Here is a 25,268-nt window from a genome sequence, read left to right as displayed (position 1 = left end):
CTTCAGGTCCTCTTCACTTATAGCAATCAATTCCAAATCCATTCTGATTTCCCAAGTCAGCATTAAATGATTTTACTTCCATAGCACATTCATTGCTTATAAATCTCTTTCAGAATTTTCCTCAGACTTGTTTTCCTTGAGTTATGTAAGTGCTTACACATCTGTCCCTTCCACTAGTTCTAGAGGGAAGACTGAAACCTCTCTCACAGTAATTTTTCAGCAATATCTTGGACTTCACTGAATTCGTTTTCACACTGAATTTCTAAAATGGTCCTGCAATAAGGCAGGTGACATACATGTGAGAAGAAAGGCTGTAAGAGCAGCAACAGCAACAAAATAATGGGTATGTGTGTTCATCACAGCTCTATTCACAATAGCAAAAAGATGGAAACAACATGCTCTTCATCTAGGTTTACATATTTCTGAAAGTGGTGTTTCCATCTCTCTAATTTCTGGTAGCGTAGTGGTTACAAATCGGGCTGCGAACCTTAAGGTCAGCAATTCGAAACTACCAGCTGTTCCGTGTGAGAAAGATGAGGCTTTCTGCTTCCATAAAGATTTACAGCTTCGGAAAAACCTGTACACGGTTGCTATGAGTCAGTTCCGACTCCATGGCACATAACCACCACCAATCATTCCCCAAAGAATTCTGAACTCTTGGATTCATACCATGTCCATAGTATACTTTTAACATTCTTGATGGACTCAAATCATGTTCCTTTTCAATGTTGCTTGAGATTATTTTAGGGGTGGAGGAAGCCTGAAGGGGCTAGGGTGTAGGGTAGATGAGGTAAGGTTTTCTAATGAAATTCTCATAGGATAGCCCTAGTGAGCAGGTGCATTGTGTTGATAAAGAATTCCTCAATGCAACTTTTTTGACACTTTTCTAACCAATGAAATTTTTTATTTTCTTAAAACTTCTTTATCATAAGCCCACATGATCGTGATGTGTCCTCCAAGAAAAATCTATAAAGATTAAACTTTTGGAACCTCCCCCCAACAAAAATTTTTTTAAATGATACAACCTTCTGAGCTGATCATCTCTGTCCTGAATTTAACTGGCCCAGCAGATCCCCTTGGAAGTCAAATCTTTTGATAGAACTTTTTTAAAAAGGCACTCTAATGAGATTAACTGGAGTCCTGGTATGGTGCTATAGGCTAATGGGCTGGCCTGCAAGGTTATTGAAACCACATGATCGGTGGTTCAAGCTCACCAGCAGCTCCTTGGAAACCCTATATAGGGTTGCTATGGTTCAAAACTGACTCTATGATGGCATGTAACAACAATGAGACGTAAACAACTTTATTTCTGAGAGAATCTGTCTGTTGTCATCCATTGATCACAGAGACATGCTTAAACAAGTTTTGTTTCCAATGGACTCATATCTGTATGAACTGGAACCCTAGTAGCAATGCTTTGTTACTTCCCCTTTGCACATTATGGTGATGAGGTAAGAATAAAGGTAAAAGTACCTTGATCCAAAAGATTGTGGGTGAGTCTACAAGGATTAATCCCAAGGTAAAGTCAATTCCAAGAATAGTAACAGAAAGGGGAGAATGAAGGATAAGAATCAAAGGAACTCATGGTTAAGAAAATTTATTCACTCACAAATTCTTCCTCAGATCTCACTCTTTCTAAATATGGTTCCGCTAGTGAAATCTCTAAAGTTTCTACTTACACTCTCAAAAATAATTGAGCTGAGCCCTTTCCAGGCTGACCCTAAATCCGATTTATAACACCACTTTCCCTTTCTCTAACATCACCTTTTCTTATTTTGTTTTCAGTTTTGGAAGAAAAGATGTTCACATGTATTATCTTAGAATATAATAGACTTTTAGTGGTTAATGTGTTAGAGTAGTTGAATGAAAATGGTAGAGTAGAAAGAGAAGAGATGAAAGTGTTGACTCAGAGGAGAACTATTTGGAAGTGGAAGAAGATTTGCAGATCTCAGAATGTTTACAGTTACCCTAGCTGTGTAAATGCTTTGAAAGACTCACTGTTGCCTCAGCTTACTGTTGACAGAGAAGATCACATGTGGGAACTTTCAATACTTCCTTGGATGAATGGGGCAGTCTAGGAATTCTGAAATCAGAGTTTGGCACTGCTGAGAGAAATATTTACCATTACAATTGTAGAGATCTTTACCATTTAACCAGCTTCTTTCCTTCTATAATTAAACAGTGAGGTTTTAGTCAAGTCTTCTAAGGACTTGACTCCCCATGAATTCAGCATCTCCATTTTCACAGTAAGTACCAACAATAAGAGTCACACACGACTAAGCAAATCTTTCAAAATTCCCTGGACTAAGGTTTTAAATTATTTGCTAGAATGTTTTTCAAGGTTGTATTGTTGTCACTCCAATAGTGTATTGTTGCTGTTGGTAAGTGCTGCTGAATTGGTTCTGACTCATAGTGACCCTATACAGGGTTTCTGAGGAGCAGCAGGTGAGTTTGAACGGCCAACCCTGTGATTATAGCCTACTTTGTGGTCCAGTGCTTATCCTACAGTGCCACAACAGGACTATAGAAGCTTCTTATAACATAGCTTATTAGCAAGATACCATCTAATACACCAATCATATTCATGTAAAAAATTTAACTTAAGTAAGTCTGACATGAATTCCTGGCGTGGTGCTGTAGGTTCATCACTGGGCTCAGAATCACGAGGTCAGTAGTTCACACCCAGCAGCTACTCCTTGGAAACCCTATACAGGGTCACTGTGAGTCAGAAATAACTTGACAGCACTTAACAGCAACAACAAAGTATGACTTAATAGTCACCTGTTACCATAGCTTTAAACATCACATCAGAGATCGTTATGTGTTTACAAGCTTTTTCCACTGTTTCACTGTATTTCATGACATTTTCTATTAAGATGTGCTTTCATTTATATGTGAATGTCTCCATTGATGGGAACTCCATTTTTGATGCAGCCCATCTGAATTTCAGACAATTTTGTAATTTCTTTATCTTGAATTGAAATGTCTTCCTCTGGCTTCATTCACTTATCCTACTTCTACGATCTAGAATTTATAATAAGCCTAATACTTTTGGCTAGTAAGTCTTTAATATGCTCAAAGAGAACGATCATTTCCTTTTGCCCTTACTTTGAAATAGCCTTTTCTTCAAAGTGAAACCAAACCAAACACATTGATGTTGAGTTCATTCTGATTCAGAGCAACCCTACAGGACAGAGAAAAATGGACCTACAAGGTTTCCAAGACTGTGAATCTTTCCAGAAACAAGAATGCCACATGATTCTCCCACACAATGCCTGGTGGGTTCGAACTGCTGGCCTTTCAGTCACCAGCTGAGCTCTTAACCACTGTACACCTTAAATGTTTTCAAATATTTCTTATTACTTGGCAGCAAACGTTTTGGAGTTACTTATTTCTTTTTTATGACAGATCCAAAATTAAATAATTACCTTATATGATCTGACCAGACCCAAGGATGGAAAACAATTTTAAGCAGTTTAATACTTCTATTATCCTATCATGATATCTTTTTAACTTTTCTGTTTATTAAAACTCAACAGTCACTTCATGCCATGCTGCTAAGCTACATCATTTCCAACTACATTTGGGCAGTTGGTTTTTTGGACCCAAGTGTAGGATCTTATGTTAATCCCTGTTAACTTCGATCTTTTTAGAGCTTCATCCCATTGCTACAGACTGACAAGATTTTTTTTTTCTTGTTTCAATTCTGGTTCTGACATACAATGTGTTCCTTCTCTTGCCAGGCTTCATGCCATCTACATATTTGATAAGCACGCCTTCTGTAGCTTCAGACAATTCAATCTATAGGATTATACAGTCATAATTGCATCTTTTGAGAACTTTCCAATCTTCTAAAGTTATATTTCCTTTCAAAACTTTATGCCCTGGAGTAATGCAAACCTTTCATTAAACTTTTAGAAATTTTACTTTCTAAGTCATGGAGTCTATCCTTTCGTTCTCTGGAGATATTCTGAAATAAGAACACCCTTTTCTTCTTGTGATAGAGTCTCAATATTATTCAATTAATTAGTCTCTAACTCCTCTTTCATAATCATTGCCTAGGCCTCACTTTGTGCTGGTGACAGTAAGAACTTGCTTAGAATTGTATTCATTTCCTAATATTGCTATAACAAGTTACCACAAATCAAGTTTCTTGTACAATTTTACTACCTTAAGTTTCTGGACGTCAGGGGTCTGAAGTGGGGTGGGCATCACTAAAATCAAGGTATTGTCAGAGCTATGCTCCTTCTTGAGGCTTTTGAGAAAAATTGGCGTGCTTGTTTCTCCACCTTCTAGAGACTGTCTGCATCCCTTGGCTTATGGCCCCTTCCTCCATTTTTAAAACAAGCAGTGAAACATCTTCAAATCTCTCTGAGGCTAACCCCCTTTTCTGCCTCCTTCTTCCACTTTAATGGACCTTTGTGATTACACTGGGCAATCCAGATTATCCAAAGTAATTTTCTTATTTTACGGTCAACTGATAAGCACTTTAGTTCCATCTGCAACCTTAATCTCCTTTCCCTATAACATATTTACAAGTGCCAGAGGATATAACTATTTTTGAAAGACACTTATTCTGCCTCAAGAAAAAATGTAAGTCAAGAACTTCCTAGATATGTTTTTGTACCAAATAAATCATTGAGCATATGTGCAAATAGTCAAAGTCATTAGTCATTATTGTGTTTTGCTTCGGGACTAGACATTCCTTATTTGACTCAATGGCCTGAAGTGTACTCTTAGAATAACACTACCTATTTACCTTCTCTCCTTTTAATTACATCAGCAGGATCCTCCAGCCAAAGATTATTGAATATTCCTAAGGATATACAGTGTTTGGGGATAGTCTAATGCTTACGCTAGAGAAATACTCTTCTAGTTCCTTACCTCTGCTACTCATTGCTTTCATAACAGATTGATTCAATTTACTGAGTGGGAAGTACTATGATTCTTTTTTTATTCAAAACAAAATGCCTTATCTATGGAAAGGTCACTGGAGCACATTAAAAGACACTAGTCTAAAAATAAGTTGTGTGATGTTGGTAGGTGAAAAGTCAAAACCAAGTGAACAAAACACACACATACAGAGTGAGAGAGAACATGAACTCCAGGTCTTATACTGTCAATGAAATGAAACTTATGCTTCGGATTTGGTATAGTCATCTGAATGATGAGACTTGTAAGTAAAATTGAGTGCATCAACCTTGAAAGGCAGTTAAAAGCAGGAAAAGCCTTACATAGCATTATTCTGTGTCTAGGTGCAGGGATGTCTAGATGTATCCTTAAAGTGGAAACCCTTTCTAATAATGAACAAACACAACCGACTGCCACCAAGTTGACTCAGACTCATGTGATGTGTAGAAGAATTTGATTTTGTTTTCCTGTAAAATTTTCAACTTCAATTTGAAAACCTCTAGAACACATGAGTCTCCTTAGTGGGTTCCGTGATAGCCTGCTAACCACAAAGTCAGCGGTTAGAATCCACCAGCAACCTCTTGGAAGAAGCATGGAGCTTTCTGCTCCAGTAAAGATTTAAAACCTCAGAAACTCTATCAAGAATTCTCTATGAATCAGAACCAACTTGAAAGTATGCAACCACCACCATGAAGAATATAGGATGGAGTTCACCATATATAACAGTAAATTATCAAGGGGAGAAATACATCATTGGTATTTTTAATAAAACAAACTATAAAGAGTAAGTGAGAGGCTCAGGGCCCACAAGTGAAACAATTCCAAACTAGGACCACCGTGCACATTTTGCTGTAATTTTATTTCAACTTTAAAATATTAGCCATGAAGCAGTTTATTTAATGCTGGCTGAGCTTTCTTTGTTCATTGTCTCATCTTGAGTGTGTCTATTTCACCTCACATTTGTCAAGTTCACTCTATCCAGATGTTTAAACTCTAAGACAGAACTACCTTCTACAAATGTGATAAAGATGAAAGGAAATGAAAGTGAGTTCTAAAAGTTCTCTTCCTAACTGAGTCACAGACTAGCTCTGTAAGCTTGGAGAACTCACTTTACTCTCAGAACTCATTTTCTCATCTGTAAAACTAGAGGGTTGTACTACTTCAATGTCACGTGTCAGTCATTTCTAAACACGTATATAGATCTCAGGTGCATACAGAGGCTTCAGGCTTTTTTGGAGTACAGTGAGTAAGAGAGAGCGGTTAAGAAAATGAGACATCTTGCAACTGACTCTGTGTTGTTTATATGTATATACATATAAGGGAATCCTGGTGTGGTGCTGTGGGTTAATGCGTCAGACTGCAAAGCTGTTTGAACTGCAAGGTCGGTGATTGAAGCTCACTAGCTGCTCCTTGGAAACCCTATACAGGGTCACTATGGGTCGGAATCAACTCAAAGGCACTTAAAAACAGCAACAATATACACATAAATGCTTAATAGGTATGTATGTATATGTATTGTTGTTGTTGTTGTTGTTGTGTGCCGTGGAGTTGGTTCCAACTCACAGCCACCATTTACAGGGTTTCCGAGCCTGTAAATCTCTACTGGAGCAGAAAGCCTCATCTTTCTCCAGCAGAACAGCTGGTAGTTTCGAACTGCTGACCTTGCAGTTTGCAGCCCGACTCGTAACCATTACGCTGGCAGAGCTCCTTATGTATATGTATATGACATATGACATATCTGAGGGGGCTTCAAAACATTCAGGGAAAATTTCCGTTCTCTCTTAACTCCATTTTCCCACAAACTTTTTAAATCCCCTCATGTATATGGACATTGGTATATCTCCAGCAAGTAAGACTATTCTGATGGTTGAGGTTATGTGTCAGTTTAGCAAGGCCATGATTGTCAGTGCTTTGGCAAATATTATATAATCAGTTGAAAGGGAGTTTCCTTGGGAATGTGGTCTGCATTCAATATCTATGGATGTGTGAGCAAAGCCCATACTCGATCTCTATCTTGACTCATCATCCTCTAATCTCTGATTCTTGGAACATGAGCCAGCTGCCAGTCACTTCACCTGCAGGTTATGGGTTTTGATTCAATAGCACCTATAACCCTGTAAGCCAGCAAACTTTCAGCTGTCAATTTTGGGTTTGTTAGCCCTTGCAAATACGTGAGTCAGGGGAAGCCTCCAGTCTGATTTCCAGTCTCTATAACTGCATGAGCCATTTCCTCAAATAAATGTGTCTATATATTGGAGGCCAAGATGGCCAACCTTCATCTCTCATACTTCAGACATATTGTCAGGAGGGACAAGTCACTGGATAAGGATATCATGTTTGGTAAGGGTCAGAGAAAAAAAGGAAGACCCCCAATGAGATGGATTGGCCAAGGTGCAGCATCGATGGACTCAAGCGTGGCAACAATAGTGAGTTTGGCCCAGGATTGGACAGTGTTTCGTTCTTCTGTGCATAAGATTGCTATGGGTTGGTACCGACTTTATGGCACCTAACAACAACAACATATATTTATAAAACCAACCATCAGGATCCTGATGTGGCACTGTAGGATAAGAACTAGACTGTTAACCACAATGCTGAAGGTTCAAACACACCAACAGTGCCTCATGCAGGGTATCTATGAGTCAAAACTTACTAAATGGCACTTAACAACAATATATTTATACAGATACTTCACTAGTTTTTCTCCTCCAGAGATCTCTGGCTAAAGCAGCTTTGTTATTATTGTGGCTAAGTGCCATCAAGCCAATTATGACTAAAAAAGGCACTGTATAGGGTTTCTAAGGAGCAACTGGTAGGTTTGAACCACCAACCTTGCAGTTAGCAGTGTAGTGCTTATCCTACAAGATAGTTATAGTAGACTTTGATTTTGTTTTTTCTGTTTTTCTATATACTAAAATTTTCTATAATAAAATCATTGCTTTTATCATTTCAAAATTGCTTGAAAATTATATAATATAGTAATAAATGCTCATTATTTAGAAGTTACAATGCCAAAAGATTCCATTCATCAATATTGTAATGATAAATGATAACAAACCTTGTCATATTCTTAGCAAGGAATAGGAAAAAACCCACATCAGGAAATATGCAAAACTGCTCTGAAAGATTTTTAAATATTATTTGAATTAATGTCAGAGAATATATAAAACATAAGCTTTATAGTAGAATATTAACTATTGTAATATACTCACTATTTTTCTAGTCAGTACTGATATTCAATACATTTTCATTCAAAATTTCATAGCACTAATTAAGAACTTTGCTAACAGAATTCTAGATTTCATTTAAAACATAAATGGAAACATTCGAATAAGGAATTATGAGTGATTTTTCACTGTTCAATATTAAGACAGATTCCTAAAGCTGCATATACCATGGACTCCCAGAAAAATAAACAAATCTGTCTTGTAGGAAGTACAGTTAAACTTTTTCTTTAAGGCTAGTACGGTGAGATTTATGCTTACTTTGGATCTGTTATCCGGAGGGACCAATCCCTGAAGAAAGACATCATACTTGGCAAGGTAGAAGGTCAACACACTAGAGGAGGAACACATTCAGTGGTCCTGATTGACACAGTGGCTACAACATCCGGCTCAGGACTGGGCAGCCCTTCCTTCAATACAGGGCCGCTATGTGCTGTAGCCAACTTGATGGCATCTAACAACAACAACAGCAATCTATTTGTATAAAGGGATGCTACTGTTGTTATGAAGTGCCAACAAGCTGATTCTGACTCGCAGCAACACTGTTTAGGGTTTCCAAGGAGCCGCTGGCGGGTTTGAACCACTGACCTTGTACTTAGCAGTCCAGGGTTTCCAAGGAGCAGCTGGTGACTTTGAACCACCAACCTTATGTTTAGCAGTCCAGTGCTTATCCTATAGTGCCACACCAGGACTCATAGGAAGGTTTAGTGGTGGTAGTGGTGTGTCCTCTAGTCGGTTCCTACAGTGACCCTGTATAGGGTTTCCAAAGGCTATAAGTCTTTATAGGAGCAGGAAGCTCATCTTTCTTCCATGGAATGGCTGGTAGATTCGAATGGATGACCTTGCAGTTATCGGCCCAACTCATAACCCACTAGGCTAGGCTACCATCGCTCCTATAAAAAGGTTTGTTGTTTTTGTTGCTGTTGTTACATGCCGTGGAGTCAGTTCCGACTCATAGCGACCCTGTACAGGGTTTCCAAGGCTGTAAATCTTTACGGGAGCAGAAAGCCTCATCTTTCTCCTGTGTTAAGTGCTGTCAAATTGACTTTGACTCATAGTGACCTTGTATAAGAGTTCTTAGGAGCAGCTAATGAGTTTAAACTGCTGACCTTGTGGTTCAAAATCCAGTGCCGATTCCACAGTACCACACTAGGAGTCCTTAGAAAGGGATAAACATATTATAAAATAAATTCATAAATCAATAAGGATTAGTTGAATTGATTAATAAAATACAGAAAATTGTTCTTTAGAAAATAAGCTCTTGAAAATTACAAGTCATTATTGTTGTTGTTGTTAGGTGCCATTGAGTTGGTACTGGTACCCAGTGCACAACAGAATGAAACATTTCCCTGTCCTGTGCCAACCTCACAATCATTACTACATTTGAACCCATCACTACTGCCACTGTGCCAATCCATCTCATTGGGTGTCTGCCTCTTTTTCTCTGACCCTCACCACCACCAAACATGTTATCTTTCCCCAGGGACTGATCCCTCCTGACAATATGCTTGAAGTATGAGAGATGAAATCTGGCCATCCTGGTTCCCAAAGGAGTATTCTGTATGTACTTCTTCTGACACAGATTGGTTTGTTCTTTTGGCAGTCCATGGTACTTTTAATATTCTCCTTCAACACCATAACTCAAATGCATCAATTCTTCTGTGATCTTCTTTATTCACTGTCCAACTTTCACATGCATATGAGGTTACTGAAAATAACATGGCTTGAGTCAGGTGCACCTTAGGCCTCAATCTGACATCTTTGTCTTTGAACACTTTAAAGCGGTCTAGTGTACCAGATTTTCCATTTACAAGTAATTGCTGTTTGTTGTTAAGCGCCATGGATTCAGTCAGACCCATAGCAACCCTGTATATGATTTCCAAGGAGTGGCTGGTGAACTTGAACTGCTGACCTTGAGGTTCAAACCAACTTTGCCATACAGTACATTAATCCAAAGTGCCACAAATAAGCAATTAACTCCAAAAATATTAAAAGCAAAAAGTGAAACCACAAAATTTGTGTTGAAAACATATGTGTCTTAACAGAATTTTGGTCAGGAAGGGCTTTCCAGGAAAAACAGAACTAACAGCATAAAATCTAATTATTGCTGCACACGAAAGAACTATGAAAAATTAGAAATCAAATATCAAACTGGGGAATTTTTTTGCAATAAATATAACAGCAAAAGCATATTATCTAAAACTCCTTGCAAAACTTTTCATTTCTTAAATGAATTCATTCAAGTAATGTTTACTGAGTACCTATAACAAGCCTGACCGGAGCTATGGCATTTTCAATAAGCTCATATGCATGCGAGAGCTGAACAGTGAATAAGGAAGACCATAGAAGAATTGATGCCTTTGAGTTATGGTGTTGGAGGAGAATATTGAAAATGCCATGGGCTACCAAAAGAACCAATAGATCCGTTTTGGAAGAAGTGCAACCAGAGTGCTCCTTGGAGGCCAAGATGGCCAAACTTCGTCTCTCATACTTAGGACATATTGTCAGGAGGGACCAGTCGCTGGAGAAGGATATCATGTTTGGTAAGGTGGAGGGTCAGAGAAAAAGAGGAAGACCCCCAACAAGATGGATTGGCCATGTGCAGCATTGATGGACTCAAGCATGGCAACAGTAGTGAGGTTGGCCCAGGGTCAGGCAGTGTTTCGTTCTGCTGTGCATAAGGTCGCTATGGGTCAGTACTGACTCAATGGCACCTAACAACAACAACCGAAGGTCTTTAGCTTTCATTTTGAATGAAATGGAAAGTCTTGGAGATTAGAAAGAACATTTTCATTTGTTCAGCAAATAATAAATGATTGCTTTGTGCTAGGACTCCTGGTTTGGTGCTGTACGATAAGCACTCGATCACAAGGTCAGTTTGAACCATAAGGTCAGTGGTTCAAGCTCATCAACTACTCCTTGGAAACCCTACAAAGGGTCACTATGGGTCGGAACCCACTTGACAGCACTTAACAACAACAACTTTGTGCCAAGCACACTTCTGATACAGCAATAAATAAATTTCTAACAGTAAGTTTATAGCATTTATAATCTGGTAAGGAGCCCTGATTACACAGTGGTTGAAGTGTTTGGCTGCTACCAAAAAGATTGGCAATTTGAACCCACCAGCCTCTCTGCATGAGAAAGATATAGCAGTCTCTTCTGTAAGGATCATAGCCTTGGAAACTATATTGGGAAATTCTACTTTCTCCTTTATGGACACTATAAGTCAGGATCCACAAGATGGTAACAGGTTTAGTATTTTTAATTTTTGTGTGATGATCTATCCTGGTTTGCTCTGGATTATTCTGTTTTAAGCACCGAAAATGTCATATCCCAAAACTACAACACTGATAACTGGGAGAGTTGGTCACACTAACTACTTGTCCTTAACCAACACTATAAAAGAAATAAAAGAAGGGAGGAAAAAAGAAGAAAAGAAGGGGAATTTTTTTTTTTCACCCTTAAAACTGAAAACCAGAAATACTGGCAAGAAATGCCTCAGACATACACTGCTAGTACAACTGTGGAAAACAATATGCAGCTTCCTTGAAAATTTGGAAATTGAAATATTGCACAATCCAGCAATCTCAATCTCCATGCTTGGTATATATACCTTGTTGTTGTTTAGTGCTGTCGAGTCAGTTCTGACTCATAGAGACCCTGAATAGGGTTTGCAAGGAGCAGCTAGTGAGCTTGAATTGCCAACCTTGCAGTTTGCAGTTTGGCACATTAACCCACAGCCCCACAAGGAGCTCTGGTAGCATAGTGGTTACTAATCAGGCTGCTAACCTCATGGTCAGCAGTTCGATCCTACCAACTTCCATGGGAGAAAGATAAGGCTTTCTGCTCCAGTAAAGATTTACAGCCTCAGAAACCTTGTATACAATCACTATGAGTCAGAACTGACTCCAAGGCACATCACCACCATATATATCCTAGCGAATAAGAATCATGACAAGAAGAGATACATGTACACCCATGGTCGTCACTATTGACAATAGCAAAAAGATGAAACAACTTAAATGCCCTTCAATGGAAGAATGGATTAACAAACTCTGGTATATACGCACAATGAACTACTATACTACGTTCATGAATAATGATGAATCTGTGAAATACCTCATAGCATGGATGTTCCTGGAGGGCATTATACTGCATGAAATGTCAATCGCAAAAGGACAAATGTTGATTGATAGCACTACTCTAAACAGTCAAGAAAAAGTTTTAAAACTTTGATATCTGGTAGCATAGCGGTTACGAATCAGGCTGCTAGCCTCAGGGTCATCAATTCGAAACTACCAGCTGTTCCACAAGAGAAAGATGAAGCTTTCTGCTCCCATAAAGATTTTCAGCCTTGGAAATCCTGTACAGGGTGGCTATGAGTCAGAAACTACTCCACAGCATATAACAACAACAGGGATAGAAGGGCAAGGGAGGGTAACTTACTAACTAAAGGGTTGTTGATGTTAAGTTCTGTGGAGTCATTTCCAACTGATAGCAACCCTGTATAAGGTTTCTCAAAGAAGATGGTGGATCTCAACTGCCAACCGTGTGGTTAGCAGTCCAGTGTTCATCCTAAAATGCCACATCAGGGCCCCTACCTTGTTTGTATTGTTTTTGTTGCTGTTTTTAAGTGCCATTGAATCAGTTCTGACTCATAGTGACCCTACCTAGAAACCCAAGGTAAGTCTCTCCTTATATCTCACTGTTACAAATAGCCTTGTGACAACAATTTGCAAGGGATGAAATGTCCCTGATGACTTGACCCAAATCATATGCAGTGAAGGGGCTGTGACTTCAGTGTTCCCTACAGGATGGAGAGGAAGTAGAATATGGGATATGGGGAAAACATATGATAAACCTTAAAGTAGTGAAAAGCAGATGAAGACGGCCCGTCCTTGAGCAATGAAGACTTCTCAGGGCGCTAAGTTGATAAAATGAAACACTGAAGGTTCATCACCCAAAAAGTGACCAATATAATCATTTCTTTGTTACCAGTTGTTGAATCTTATCTTTAAATATGAAGCATATTTAAGCAAAATTGAGGATGAATGGATTGATCCAAGTAATTGGTACTAAAAACAACTCCCAGCCTCAATGCAGCATTTCGTTTACAAGTAGCCAGATCCTGAAGCCCTGTTATTTTGTTCTGTCACTTTGATAGAATGTGTTCATTCTATGACAACATTTTTTTTTTTTTACAGATCATTTAAAAGTAACAACAACAACAACAACAAAATCAAATTCACAGAATGCAAAATTGAATTAAATTCTACTTGATGCTCAAGTCCCAAGAACAGCTTTTAGAATTGTAAACCTCCATGAGAAACTGTTAATAGATTGATGTTTTAATAATCCTTATGCAATCTGATATGGCAAAATTCCATTTATCTTCCCTATCTGGATGAAGAAAATATTTGTAGACGATATGGGAACTTTATATGCTGGAAATGTGTAAAGTCTTTATGTCATTATATCTTTGTTTTTTCATATATTTTTTTAAGTTTTGGGTACACATAGCTTATCATTTCAACTAATTCTGTAAGTGGAAAAAGGCTTAGAGAGGTATTGTTCTATGTCATTCCAGTAGTACTCAGCTTGTGTCTTTAATCTTTTGTGTAAAATATAAAGGTGCTTTAAAATGTTCATGAAAAAGTCCAGTATCTTTTAGTGTTATTTTTTCATAAAATGTTCTTACCCCATCCCCAGCTATATTGCTCCTTGATCTTGAGAGTCCTTTGTGGGTGATGAAAATGGGACTGTATAGTGTGAAGGGAACAGATGAATGAGAAAGGATAAGAAAACCAAGAAAGAAAGACAAAAAGGAAGGAGTGGGGGAAGGAGAGGAGGAGGGAAAAGAAGGGACTAAAGAAAATAAGGATGAAAAGAGCGAAGCAAAGAGAGGCAACAATAGAGCAAAATATATACATCCATATATATAGTGCACTGGACTGCAAAGTTGGTTTGAACCTCAAGGTCGACAGTTCAATCTCATTAGCTGCTTCTCAGAAACCCTGTACAGCGTGACTCCACAACCCTTAACAACAACAACATGTATACATGTTCTTGATCTTCTCAGACTAGTGAAAACTTGAGGTCCAAGAGGAGTTGATTATCTGTCTCTTAACCTCTGTGGTCCCTTAGGCATCATTTGAGACAAATGAGCAGTGTAAGTTTACAATGTCTAACTATAAAAGTCAACCATCTGTCTGTCACTTTGCTGTAGTGTGGTGACTTGAGTGCTGCTATTTTTCTGGAAACCATGCCACTGGTATTTCAAATACCATCAGGGTCACGCATAGTGGACAGGTTTCAGTGGAGTTTCCAGAATATGACAAACTAGGAAGAAAGATGAAAACCTTATGTATCACAGCAGAAGATTGCCCAATATAGTGCTACAAGATGAACCTCATGGAATAGAATGGCAGCCACAACAATGGATCTTGAGGGTGGTGTGGGACCAGAAAATCGACACAGGACTATTTCCTTTTCTTATATTGTCAACCGACAAGTTTAACATGGAGGTTTACTTTTGTCTTGTCTAGGGGTGAAATGAGAAACAACTCTATCTTCTAAAGAATAACCTGAAACTCAGTAAATTTCTGGGAGTTTTAGGGGTTCCAGAAATTGGTGGTAGATTGCAATCTCAAAACAGACTCTGTGCAAGGAAACCAGTTAAAGAAAAGCTCAGAAACATCCCTAATGCCAGAGAGCCTCCTGAATGGGGGCTTGTTGGAAACGTTTAACATGGGAAGTGTTGTGTGCCAACTCTACTGTAGACAAGAATACTTTAATGTCTGTTATAAATTGGTTTCAAATGGTTAAAACTTATAATGACATTAAAGAGGACTAAGTTTTTCAGTGCTCTGAGGAATTTCAGACACACAACTCCCATTTATTTGTGGAGTAGGTTAACTTGTTTCTCTTGAACCCCTTTGAAAATGAACCCCTGTGTGTTAATATAATGTTGAGATGGAGAGAATTCATAACAGATTTTATCATACAACAGACATGGTACTAAATTTTCTTCCCTACAACAACAGAGAGTGCTCTCTTTTTTGTGTTGTATTTTGCAGCTTCATGGAAAATTTCATGCAGGTTCATGGAAAAATTCCATTATCTTTTCACTCCATTTTTCCATGAACTTTTCGAATTCCTGATGCATGTCTTCTCTCATATCCAATAGCATTTCCCCTTATCATACTTATGCCTGCAGTTTTGATCACCTTCAAATAATAATGTTTTTTGCTGTTTCTCTTTTGAGACGCTTTCCTTTTTGTGCCATTTTTACCTTCTGTGATCCCTTTGTCTTCTTCTTGTCTTCTTTCTGACTCCTACCACCACTAGGCTGCTATTCACATATGTGGTGAAGTCTTGGTCTCGACATCAAATAGCTCCTAGTCTGCATCCAGATACTTCCCACCGCTGTTTATGCTAGGAAAATGTGAACATAGAAACTTTTTTAAAAACATAAAATATAACATGTGCACCACTCACATCTGATCAATCTGTGTATGGAGAACAGTTTTCATTCTATTAACAAGAAACAGTGGCTATTCTGAAATAGCAACAGCTTTAATTGGAAATTTCAAATTTCCATATTTTCTAAAACTAGCCAATCAAGAAATAGAATCTGCTTCTTCTTTGTTTGAGCCTCTATTACCAATGAATTTATTCCTGTTACAGCTCTCATCACCTGTGGTTGAATATATTTGCTTCTACTACAGCCTCTTTCAGGAGACCTTCTTATTGCTATTATTATTATATTATTAGCTCTCATCACCTGTGGTTGAATATATTTGCTTCTACTACAGCCTCTTTCAGGAGACCTTCTTATTGCTATTATTATTATATTATTATTATATTATTATTATTATTATTATTATTAAATACTAAATACCTGACATAGTGCTAGGTACGCAGAGAGTATTCAATAAATATCTGTTGAATTAATGAATTATTTAATAAAGTTAAGCAAAAGATATATTGCTGAAAGGCAAAAATAAGGTATCTCTCTTGGGAAACTTTATAATGACCTTCAACTAACAAAATCACTCTTGTAGCTCTTATTTCAAGACCCTGGGAAAGTTATAGATAACCTTGATAAATTTCTGCTAAGTTTACACAAATAATTTTATTTTTCTGTACTCTCCATGATCTTTCTTCTTTTATAGCTATTTCTATTCGTACACTATGAAGCCTAAACTTTATATATGTGTGTGTATGAAGCGGCTTCAAAAAATATTGTAGCAAAATGGAATGAAAACAGTGGAGTTTTTCCATGAATTTTTTGAAGCTCCGTGATTTATACACGTGTAGCATACTAAATAATGACATGTACATAATTAAAAATAAACAAAATTGGTAAAGAAATAGAAGAAATCTTAGTTGCCCTTAGCTAAGCTCCTCAATGAATTTTAAATGTGATGATTTCTCCAATGAAAGGGCAGTTCTTTCCAAGGAAAGAGAAATGCTTTGAATCTACAATCCTACCATTAACTCTAGGACATATGTCAAGTTTTGTATACATTAAAATTGCTAGTTTGTGTCATTGATTCTGCCATAGAGTGCTTTAATTTTAGGACAAAATTAGTGAAATAAGTATTTGGACTCAACAAAGAAACCAAGGTAGTCAAAAATGATCCTGGTGTTAAACTTAGCTGTACATAAATTTATCATTTCCACTGCTTTCCAGCCTGAAGGGGAAATAAAATGAATCTATCTCTATACTCAATAAAAAGAAAATTGTGGAGTAATTTGCTTGGCTTTTGTTTGTTCATTTGTTTCGGGTTTTTCTTGTTGTTGTTGTTGGTTTTACACACAAACATTAAATACACAGAACAAAAGCCATGGTTGAATCATCTTAATGACAAAACAGGTTATTCAAATTTTACACACCAAGCAAAGGTTGACTGAGAGAATGGTTTTGTAACTATAGGAATGATTGTTTTAATAGCACATCTTTCAGAGATAAAATAATCAGTGAATATGCCCATAGAGAGTCACTTGACTACTTGACTAAGGAGTAAGGATCTAGCTAAACAATTATTTGAAAAGTGAAAGTCTGACTGTATTAACTAATTGCTTTTGCATCCTGGGAACTCATCCTCTCCTTCCTTTCTCCTCCTTCTCCCCCTTCTCTCCCATTCATCACTCCTACACCACAAAGATCCTTAAGTGACCAAAAGTACTATAATCCCAGGTTCTTTCCCCTAAAGTTGATTTGTGCTCACACTCCAGGCTCCAACATGACAGTGTCTCCACCCACTTTCAGAAAGCCTTGGGTACTCCCCACTCTCACCCCTACCCATAACCAGAAACAGTGACAGGAATATCTTGCAAACGAAGTAGCTGCCAGATACTGTTAAAATTTCCAGACCTTGAAAAATGCATCTTCTCTCCAGATTGTGCATTCAGTTAACAGAAGCCACCATGTGACCAGTTCCATGTGCACATGTACGCTTTGGAGGCATCTGGATGATGACTGTAAGTTTGGTGCTAAGTACCCATTTATTCATCGTAAAAACCAACTTACCATGCTATAAACTGGAGGCAGAGTTCTTCTTTACTTTCAGACCTGAGACAGTAAATTAAAAGATGAACATTTACCTTCCCCAGTGAAGGTTTGTTCGTAGGGACTGCTGGATCGCATCAAAGAGAATTAAAAACTGCCGATACACTGAAACTTGCTCTTTCCAAAGAAAACCAAATGAGATGTGATTCCTTGGTCTGAAATAAAGAACTTAAGACTTTGAAATAAAGGGGTGAAACTGGTTCCGGTTGCTCCCTGTAATATGTTCATTTTTCCTTAAAGAAAATGATGATTTCCAAACACAACAATCTCATAATACAAGAATATGACTGAATATTTGTTCAACTGTTGTATGAAACCAGTTTGGTTTTCACACATCGCTTACCACCCATAGATTCAGGAAAGACTAAACAGGTTCTTCAAACATACTCCAAGTTATGAAGAGATAGGTTTCGACTCAGTGACTCTCAATCTATCTTCTTCCCTCTAACAATTGATATTCCTCCAGTAGATTTGCTGAAGGCATACTCACTTTCTAAAACTTCAAAACATCTAATTTAGTGAAGCCACAGCTACATTAATAAGCACAGTATTTTCAATCGTTACTCTGAGGAAAAAGAAATCTTGCAGCTTTTTTCTGATTTGAAAATCTGTTATTTACAATTATACTTGGCCTTATCCTGTGCTACAGAATGGACAATGCTAGGGATAGCTAGTATAGAAGTGACTACTACATCTAATCCTTATACTGGAAATTGAAGGTTAAAGAAAAACTTAAACATAGATCCTACCTTTTGCTTTGAAGAAATTCCATTCCATACCCTCTTGATTAAGGAAGTATCTTTTCTTAATAGAAGATTTCTAGCTAACACATGGAGATTGTGAACTTTAAAAATCACATTCATCATTTAATTGAATCTTCTGTATTCTCCAAAGATTCAGACAGCAACCATTAGGTGAAATTTATGGAGGATTAAGATAGTCACAAGATGTCAAAGAAATATGCTAAAGAGTACCTGCTAATCACAAAGCATGAAATCAACCTTAAAATGGAGAGATCTAGTGGTCACCATCACCACCTGAACCAAATATATAATCAGATACAATCAACACTAATACACTAATAGATGGGGCGGAGTCCTGATGCGGTCAAAGCACTCAGCTGCTTACCAAAAAGTCTGGTGGTCTGAACCCATCAGTCACTCTGCGTAATCTACAAGCTTGGCCATCCAATGGGGAAGTTTTATCATGCCTTATGGGTCACTTGAGTAGAAATCAACTCAGCAGTATTTTTTTTTTAATAGAAGAGAAACCAGAAATTATGTAGTCACTGCTATGATGATGCTATGTTGTGTGCCATGGAGTTACTTCTGAGTCATAGCAACATTCTGTAGGGTCTCTGAGTCTAAAAATCTTTGCAAGCATAGAAAGCCTCATCTTTCTCCCAGAAGTGACTTATGAAGTGAAAATTGTCGACATTATAGTTCGCAGCCCAACACATAGGCCACTAAACCACCAGAGCTCCTTTTATCTTCCAAGGTGTCACCCTAAGTACTCTTGTCAAAAATACTGAGTTCCAGACTAATCCAGACTTTATACTGTGGCACTGTGGGATAAGCATTGGACTGGTAACTGAAAGGTCAGCATTTCAAACCCACCAGCTTTATGGTTAAGAACCATAAAGCAAACATATATGGTTTAATAGTATGAATCGAACAAAAAGGTTAACAGCTACTGAACCAAGGCATATTAATATACGTGTAATCATTATAATATTATTTCAATTTTTCTGTATGTTTGAAGCATTTTCTAACAAAAAGTTAGAAAGATACTTATATGATTTGAAGAAGGGACTGGGTATTTGTAGTTTTCAGAAAGCCTCAAGATAATTCTAAAGGCCAGCTAATGTTGGGGATCATTGGAATGAAATGATGTTATAGTATATCATCAGAATTTTGATACGGAAGAGAAACATGAAGCATAATGTTCTGTAATTTAATGTCTCATTATGTTAAATAAAGAAGATACTTTTACTGGCTTGTAGCCCCAAAGGGTAAAAATATGGATCAATGCCATACATTACTACTCAAAATGTGGTCTATAGACTAGCAGCATCAGAATTACTTTGGAGTTTCTTACAAATGTAGGATCTCAAACCCCACCCTAGATCTACTTAATCAGAACCTTCATCAAGAGGAGCCCCTCACACTCAAGTTTGAGAAGCACTGGGTAATATGCCCACAGATAGTTGGCCTGACTGTGTATTTAAATAGTCACATCACAAAGAGTTCAAGTAAAACACACACAATCAGTTGAGAGTTGTTTTTTTTTTAAGTAAAAGTCAGTCAAATGATAGTTCATAAAGTCTAGGTAAATTAAATGATTATTTTAGTTTTGTCCAGAACGTATCACATACCTAGTACACTCTTCTTCTCTGGAATTCCATGCATTCCCATCCTCTTTAAGAAGCCCTTTTCTCTAGATCCAATTGCACACCTAAACACTTTCATTCTCAAAACTTCCTGAGTGCTAACATGTATATCCCGCACACAAACAAATTTCCATGCAATAACTAATATGCTTCATTTGTTTTTCTTTTCATTAGAACTGGAAATTCCAGAGGTGTGATCTTGGAAATGAAGTAGTAGAAAATGTCAAGACTATGTGGCTTTTGCTACATTAACATAGTAATAAGATTGATCTCTACCACTTCACACCCAAAGGTTTGATGCAGTGGTATTTGGTGCATGGGATAAAGCTTGGGAAATGTTTTCTCAATGCTGTCTGTCTCTCACCTACAAATTGAGGCAGGAATGAAGGCCAGGAAGATGCATGATTCCTACACTATACTTAGCAGAAAATAGCTCTAAGATATACTCAGTATTCCTGCATCCCTTTCTCTGTTCATGTTTCAAGAGATGAAATATTCATTGCATCCCTTTGACTACTTTAGAGCACAACAGGCTTCTCGTTAGGAAATATTTTTGGTAACTCTAACAAAATTTTTCCGTGTACAATTCCATCTAATTATCCTGTACTACAACCATTTAGAGTACCCAAGCCAGCCCTTCTTCTCTGTTGTTACACCCTCCAAATATAGCTCTGGGATTCAGTTATCACATCCTCTCTTAGTCATGGCCCAGGTACTGAAGACAAATAGAATGCATCTGTCAAAATGAATCAACAATAGGAATATTGAGTAGGTGAAATACTTCTCTTTTCTCTGTACCTCCTACATATCATCTGAAAGATGAGGGGAAGCAGAATTCTGTGTAATTTCTCAACCAGAGAAGGAATTTACCTTTTACATTGCCCTACAGTAACTCAATATCTAATCTGCTTTTCCTTCTTATGAATTTAAAAAAAAAATTTTGAATCTAGATTTTGTTACTAAACAAACAAAAAACACCATTTACATCAAGTCGATTGGGACATACAGGACACAGTGAGACTGCTTCGTAGGATTTCTCACACTGCAAGGTTTACAGGAGCAGAGTGCCACATCTTTCGGCTGCAGAATAGTTGATGGATTAAAGCCACCAACCTTTCAGTTAGCAGCAGAAAGAAATTAATCACTTTGCCACCAGGATTTTTTATCATGTTGTTAAGTGCCAGCAAGTCCATTCCAGCTCATAATGAAGAATGGCTGGTGGGTTTGAACCGTCAACCTTGCAGTTAGCCGTTCAGTGCTGATCCTACAGCACCACACCAGAACTCCAGGCTTCTTGTTCTATTATTCCAATACGATCATTCAAAATACTGGACAACTGATGTTGAACTATCAGATGTGTCCCGCTGATGGTTCACATTCACATCTCTTGAAGAGTTTTGTGTTGAAAATGTTTCCTTCCAAATCTGTCATCTTTTCCTTCAAAACATGTCCTCCCAGGTCTACAGGGTTAATTGTTTTTTAGAATCGAAAGAAATGCAAATGACGCAAAGCAAACAGAAGTAAACATTTAAATCTTCTGGTTGGAAAAGGCTGTGTAGTTAATTAAAAAAAGAGGAAGCCACCACTGGTTTGCATGAGAATTTGTGGGAAGGTTGCCCATTGTTAAATTAGGATCATCCATTCATTGCTGAATTTGATTTCACCACACTCCTTGCTTTAGTTCTCAAGTGGGAGTTAAGCCAGTTTCAAGATTTACAGTCTTCCCCATCTGCCTGTGCCAACACATGGATCTTGGGAAGGTGTTCCATGGTGTTTAAGATGTTTTCAATAAGAAAAACCTGTCTGTGGGCTAAGTTCACTTTTTGTCCCCTCCTTTTAACTTTCATTTGGCTATGAACTTGGCTTCTTTGTTCTTTCATGACTAATATTACCATCTGTGACATTACATATCAACATAGCAATGTAACATACTAAGCACAGGAAAAACTGGAATGTTTGAGTTCATCCAAACATTTATTACTTAAAGTTCCAGGCCTGCTTTCTAGCCACCTGATGCATTTCCCAAGCTCCTAACGATATAATTAATCAAAGCATTTTTGTCCCATTAGGAAGTGGAACCACGAACATTCTGACACAGCAATCTTTTTGAAACCAAATTTAATAGCAATGCCTAACTAACAATAGCTTTTGTCATTACTGACTATCTCAGACAGGACTTTCTGGAGTTTTCCTGACCCCCATGAGAAGTGGCTACCAGCAGAATCATTCTGATTCACTTATAACAAGGACCTTCAAGTTCCATATAATAACCAAGGATCATCTGGTAGCGTAGTGGTTACGAATCGGGCTGCGAACCTTAAGGTCAGCGGTTCGAAACTACCAGCCGCTCCGCGGGAGAAAGATGAGGCTTTCTACTCCCGTAAAGATTTACACCCTCGGAAACCCTGTACAGGGTCGCTATGGGTCGGACCCGACTCGATGGCACTTAACAACAACAACAACAATGAGTCAAAATCTGTGATATCATAGTTTATGGATAATGTTTTGTTGTTGTGTGCCATTAAGTCAATTTTGACTCACAGCTACCCAATGTTGTTGTTGTTGTTAAGTGCCATCGAGTCGGTTCTGACCCATAGCGACCCTGAACAGGGTTTCCGAGGCTGTAAATCTTTACAGGAGCAGAAAACATCATCTTTCTCCCACAGAGCAGCTGGTAGTTTCAAACTGCTGACCTTGCGGTTCACAGTCCGATTTGTAACCACTACGCTACTAGAGCTACCCTATAGATTAGAGCAAAACTGCTTTGTAGGGTTTCCTAACCTAGAGTCTTTATGGGAGCAGATTGCCTGGTCTTTCTCCTTCTGAGCCACTGGATGAGTTAGAACCTCCAATTTAATGGTTATCAGTTAATTACTTACCTTTTACACTACCAGGGCTTCCAATTCACCTATCCAAAGCAGCTCTTGAGGCCAAATCAGGACATCAATAGGAAACACACACTATTTAAGAAAGAAAGATCCAGAGGGGTAAAGCAAAAAGAATGAAAAATTAATTTATAACTATGAACTGATCTTCAAGATATAATCAATATGGATAATTCAACTTGTGTTTAGCTATGCATCTACCTTTCAGATTAATGCCATTAACTTGTGCCTTGTTGTTGTTGTTATGTACCCTCGAGTTGTTTCTGACTCACAGCAATGCTCTATAGGGTTTCCAAGGATCGACTGGTGAGTTTGAACCACCAACCTTGCAGCTCAAACTGACTTGCAGTCCAGTGCTTATCCTACAGTGCCACACCAGAATTCTAACTTGTATTTACGTGGATTAAACTAATGAAGAAATTAACAACTTGTCTTTCTTATATCATGTATTTCTATAAGTTTGAAATAAGCCCTAATTTCTATTGGTTTTTCCAAACCCCTTGTAGTTCAAAAGGGCTACCAGATCAGCATGAAAGCATTGAACTATTTATTGATGGAAGAAAGCCATAGCACAGACTGCCCCATTGTTTCTGTGTCCTGATGCTCATGAGGCCCAGAGTGATTTTAGTCTGGGTTTTGGTTTGTACTTGCAGGTAAAAGCATGATGGGAAAAGTTGGTTAGCACTTGGGGAGTCCCCTTGAGTGGAAAATCACTCGGGCTCTTGTTTTAAAAGCAGATGACACATAGGATGACACAGAGTCCTAAGAAGATGAACATCGTCAGTTTACAACAGCACCCACGAAAGCTGGTAAGTCTGGAATGTCCCTGGGCACGTCACAGACTCTTCATCTATAATTCTTATATTGAAACTAATACATCGATGTTGGTGACTGGCTAACATTTTACATAACTGGACTGACTGTCTCCAGTGTTTTAGGTTTTGTTGTTTGTTTCAGGAATGCATACTTTATACATTTAATTTCTTTATACATTTAATTTACATTTTACATTAATGTGCTATGCCTGAACAAAAGATGGAAGTAAATATTTTCTCCTCCTACTAGATGAGTGCTTTCTAATTTGCGAGTTTTGACTCATTGGTGGTAGATCATGAAATCAATTTTTTGTTGTTGTTAAGTGCCGTCTAGTCGGTTCTGACCCATACCGACCCTGTATAGGGTTTCTGAGGAGCAGCTGGTGAACTTGAACTGCCGACCTTGCAGTTCAAACAGCTTTGCAGTCTGGCACGTTAACCCACAGCGCCACACCAGGACTCCTTGTTAAGTACTGTGGCGTCAGTTCCAACTCATAGTGACCCTGTACAGGGTTTCCGAGGCTGCAAATCTTTACGGGAGTAGAAAGCCTCAACAATTTAGAGCCTTAAACCATATTTTATGATGAAGTAAAATAAAATAAAATAAATTCCTATGCACCGCACATAATGGAGGCTAAAAATATAAGCATTTTGTTTCATTTTCATATATACATATACAGTTACATAAATACTTTTGTTGTTATTTTTAGGTGCCATCGAGTAGCACAACAGAATGATCCTGCGCAGTCCTCACAATTGTTGTTAATCTTGAGCCCATTGTTGCTGCCAATCCACCTTGGTGAAGGTCTTCTTCTTTTTCATTGACCCTCCATTATACCTGGCGTATGTCTTTCTCTAGAGATTGTCCCATCTGATTATATGTCCGAAGTATGAGAGACAAAGTTTCACCATCCTGACTTCTAAGACACATTCTGGATGCACTTCTCCCAATACAGATTTATTTGTTCTTCTAGCAGTCCATGGTGCTTTTAATATTCTTCTCCAACACCATAACTCAAACGCATCAATTCTTCTATGGCTTTCCTTATTCTTTGTTCAACTTTCAGATGCATATGAAGCTATTGAAAATACTCAAGTCAGGCATACCTTGGTCCTCAAATTGCCATTTTTGCTCTTTAACACTTTAAAGAGGTATTGTGCAGCAGATTTGACTTATTGACTGCTGCTTCCATGAATGTTGATAGTGGATCCACACAGTGAAGTGATCTTTTCTCCATTTTGTTGTTGTTATGTGCCATCAAGTCGGTTGTGACTCACAGCAAACCTGTATAAGATTTTTGAGAAGCGGCTGCTGGGTTTGAACTTCTGACTTGGCAAATGAAATCCACCTTGCGGTCCAGTGCATGATCCTGTAGCGTCAAACATTTATCAATCTAGTGTTGAAGATTTTTGTTTTCTTTGCATTGAGGTGCAAGTGCTCTTCTTCATAGAATCAGGCTTCTCAGG

Source organism: Chrysochloris asiatica, unplaced genomic scaffold (genome assembly GCF_000296735.1).
Source record: "Chrysochloris asiatica unplaced genomic scaffold, ChrAsi1.0 scaffold00006, whole genome shotgun sequence".
In the NCBI taxonomy this organism is placed as follows: Eukaryota; Metazoa; Chordata; class Mammalia; order Afrosoricida; family Chrysochloridae; genus Chrysochloris; species Chrysochloris asiatica.
The sequence above is the reverse complement of the archived record's forward strand: the minus strand, read 5'-3'. Positions refer to the sequence as shown.